This window comes from Solanum pennellii, chromosome 4 (genome assembly GCF_001406875.1).
Source record: "Solanum pennellii chromosome 4, SPENNV200".
In the NCBI taxonomy this organism is placed as follows: Eukaryota; Viridiplantae; Streptophyta; class Magnoliopsida; order Solanales; family Solanaceae; genus Solanum; species Solanum pennellii.
In genome coordinates, this window is record NC_028640.1 from 43,057,403 (window position 1) to 43,061,308 (window position 3,906).

At 32.0% G+C, this 3,906-nt stretch overlaps 1 long non-coding RNA gene across 1 annotated transcript; it reads left to right on the forward strand.

Annotated features, from left to right (window-relative positions):
- The first annotated feature begins 1,085 nt into the window (after window positions 1-1,085).
- LOC107016363 lies at window positions 1,086-3,203 on the forward strand. Its single transcript, XR_001456454.2, has 3 exons — window positions 1,086-1,356; window positions 2,528-2,614; window positions 2,853-3,203. It is a non-coding gene; the product is annotated as an uncharacterized LOC107016363 (long non-coding RNA).
- Window positions 3,204-3,906: the final 703 nt, after the last annotated feature.

The following is a 3,906-nucleotide window of genomic DNA, read 5'->3' on the forward strand; positions in this document are numbered from 1 at the left end:
TTTTGTATATGGAGGGGTTCCGTCTTTCTCAAAACAATGGGTCAAGGGGATTTCTTTGCACTTCTTGATTAAACTTATCGTTTCACCACACCCCTAACATAGGCTTTTGGACTAAGTTTTCTATTCACACAAACCATATCTCATGAGGGTTGAGGGTGAAGGGATAAAAAAATGCTTCCATTTGATCAAGTTTCTTCTAAGGAAATGTTAAGTCTCAAAAGTTTTTCAACAGAAGTCACATACTCACAAGGTAGGCCACAAAAGAGGTATAATGTCAAATTGTTTCACTCTTTAAAATTGTTGCCTAAGATCATTTTAAGAGCTTACATCATTTAGTCAACTGGACAAACAGGGAGAATTCTAGGTATCATCACACATAGTTCATGGTAAGCTCATCATATAAAAATTGCCACCAATGGCAAACAAGAATCCACACTTTTGCTAGTGTGCAATGTTTATAACAATAGACTCAATTTTATGATTGAGTAGTCACAAGGAGATGCAAAAAGTTCACATATTTACTATGAAACTTAATTTGGTCTCATTGTATCCAAACATACTTTTTTGTTCGATTATGAGCACTATACAAGTCATCTGATTGATCAAGACCGATACTCAAATATGAAAGAGAACAACTATATTCAAACACAATCAAGAACTGGTACAATTTTTCAAAAAGGGTTACGACACCATTTTAGGCCTATAGCCATACTAAATTTGAACAACACTTTTAAAGTGTTGCCTAAAATATTTTTGGGGACACTTTTTAAGTGTAGCCTAAGTTTTTTACTTTTGGCTTCAATAATATTGACAACACTTTTAAAGTGTACTCCCTAATGGTATAAGCTGCATTTTATAAGCGTTGTTAAAGTATGATATAATTGGCAATAACTATTTATATATATGGCCACACTTTTTGAGTGTTCTATTTTCCTAATAGTAGAAACACAAATCACAAATATGATTTTTAAATTTTTACCAAAATATTATATTCCCTCCAAATTTTTTAACTATCCCTCCAATTTTTATTAGGCAAAAAAGTAATTGATAAAACATATATACTTCCGTTTCCCCCAAATGAGAAAAAAATCACGTCTTGCCTTTTCTCTTTAAGTCTGAAGAACGGGCCTTTTCTCTCCAAGTCTCAAGAAAATGCCTCATCCCTAACATTTTACCTAAATCAATTTTGGCATTAGGTTGGAAAAACAAGATTGTACATTCTTCTCCGGTACTTCAGCGAGGCAAATTTTGACATTTTCTATGTCAACACTACGAGGAGGTTGAGTTTTGAAGCTGTTACGTTTCTGCTTCAATTTACTTCAACCAAAATGTTTTCCGTCACCAACAACTTTTCAGGTAAGGTTTTGACATCTTCTCACAAATCTTGACACGGTTTTATGTTTCATCTCGTTCTGACAACTATGTGACGCAATATGTGTGTGTGAGAGCTAGACAGAGAATGAGTAATTGTTCATGTAACTAGTTTTTTTAGAAAATTTGAATGTCGAGTTAAATTTCTTTCGAATTTTCGTATTAGGGCGCTAAAGCTTCAACGGAGAGCTTGTGGAAATCTTTCGACAAAATTGAGATATGACAATGGCGAAAGCTTGTAGGAATTAGGGTCAAAATTACGACATAAATCTAAATAATCCATAACTGGATTGAATAAAATTACTTTAATTTCAGTTCTTGGTATTAGTTCATGTGTGTTTTAAAAAGTTGGATATTTACTTAGTTCAAATCTGTAGTTTAGGTGATAATCTGTTTCAACATCTTCTTTAGACTTTATATGTTTTCATTAGATTTATAGCTTATGTTTGTTGCTTTAGCATTAACCAGTAACCATATTACTCAATTGATAAAGTTGTTGCTTTAGCAATAAGAACTATTGCTGCTTACAAGGTTGTTTCTGAATGTGTTTTAATATGAATAATGGTCATGGAAAGTGATGATGCTTTAACAAATTTCATGTTATGCAAAGTGAATCAGACAACACATTTGTTATTACTCCTCAATCCTCATTAGTTGCACTTTCTGATGCATTACTTATTTAAATTTATAGTTTAATCTCGTCCGCGATGAGAATCTAGAGTTTCATGTTTCGGGTTGTGGCCTTGCCAAGCTTTTGGTTTATAAAGAATCTCATGTTACATTTGTATGTTTACTTAGGGTTAACGATAAACCATACACAAGCCCAGATAAATCAAGAGTTTAAGTTTTTTTTTATAGAAACAAGTTAAAGTAATAGTGTAAGTACAAGTAAACTAGGCATTCATTTGACTAAGTTTGTTTCGACACATGCTATGTTAATGTATTAGAAGACAGAACTTGTGCATATACAAATATATGCAGCACTTCTATTCTAGCTCCTCCCTGTTTGGATTGCTCTTCATGCAAAAGAACTGTTGCATCAGTGCTCCTAGTTGTCAACAATTGTACATCATGCGTCATAACTTCCTAATGTTACTGTTGCTTCATTCCACATTTCACACATTTCACTATCTGAATATAGATTGTTTGTAAACAGGTTTCTACACCCTCATAGAATTTCTGCATAGAATTACATTTTCTGGAGGTATGATGACCTTGGAGTTGAAAGTTTTCATCCAGCCTTGTAAGTGTGTCATGAAATTAATTTTAGCAACATTAAAGCATAAAACGCTTGAACATATGGATTTGTATTAAAGAAGTTTTTGGGTACTTTAGCAAAATAACTTCCTAATGTTTGCTATGATTTACTAATATTTTTTTTCATAAACAAGAGAAAGTGGGTAGTAAGTGATAATTCATAAGAGATTACTCTATTCATTTAGTATTTGAAATAACTCATTTGCTGGCCATTTCATTTTCAGGTATCTATCTATTATCGAATAAGAAAGATTGAAGATATCACACCCTCCACTTGATTCTGGTAGCTCAGAAGTTCATCGTACTATTGTTGGGAGCAAAAGTACCTCTGGAGTAACGAATTCTTAAAAGAAATAGATTGGAGTTAATCTTTTATGTGCAAAGAGCTATTGTGTATATATTATTTAGATTTCATGGTAAGGTTTGTGTACATTCTACCCTCCTTGGACTTTACTTGTGGGATTTCACTAAGTATGCCGTAGGTTTGTTTAGATCTCGTGAAGCAATTGAATTTATAACAGTTTCGGTATTGAAGGTACTACGCTTGATTGTCTTTTCCTTTTTCTTACTATCAATCTTGAATACTTGCTGAAATTGTGGTCATTTTTTCAATTTTTTATAAATGATATAAAGAGAAAAAGAAAGTATAATGTTTTTAAATTTACCCAGCGTCCACTCCCTAATAGCACTCTCTTCCCACAGATAAACATAACAAACACTAACAAAAACATAATCATAATTCTTATTTTCTTTTTTTATAAACACCAATTGAGAAAAAAGCTTTAAACTTTAGTTATGGAGTCTTTAACATGGCTATCAACAAAAGGGGTTTGTTTGGATAAGATTTTAGATAAACACGATGTTTTATCTTTGAGTAAAAAATAAGAAAATTGCTTTCGTGAATTGTCCAGTTTCAAGATTGTTCATATTACCTCATGTTATGTTCAACACAAAATTATTTAACCTATTATTTGTGCCTATTGATGGTATTCGAAAATCTTAATTTATGATTACTTTTTAATTTTAGGCGTTTTAAAATTTTAGATGCAATTTTAGAGTTCCACCTGTAGGGATTATCATTTTTCAACTGTAATGTCAACTCTTGGTATGTTTTTTTGCACATGTCATATCTTTGTCTCTCCTTTTCTGTTTAATATTCATGAATGACAACTCGACTTCATGTGTTTGCATATTGTTTTAAGTCTAAATGCAAGTTGTTGAACAATTAACAAAAGATACACCTTTAAACAAGATGAGTGAAGAGCAGTTGTGTTGGCT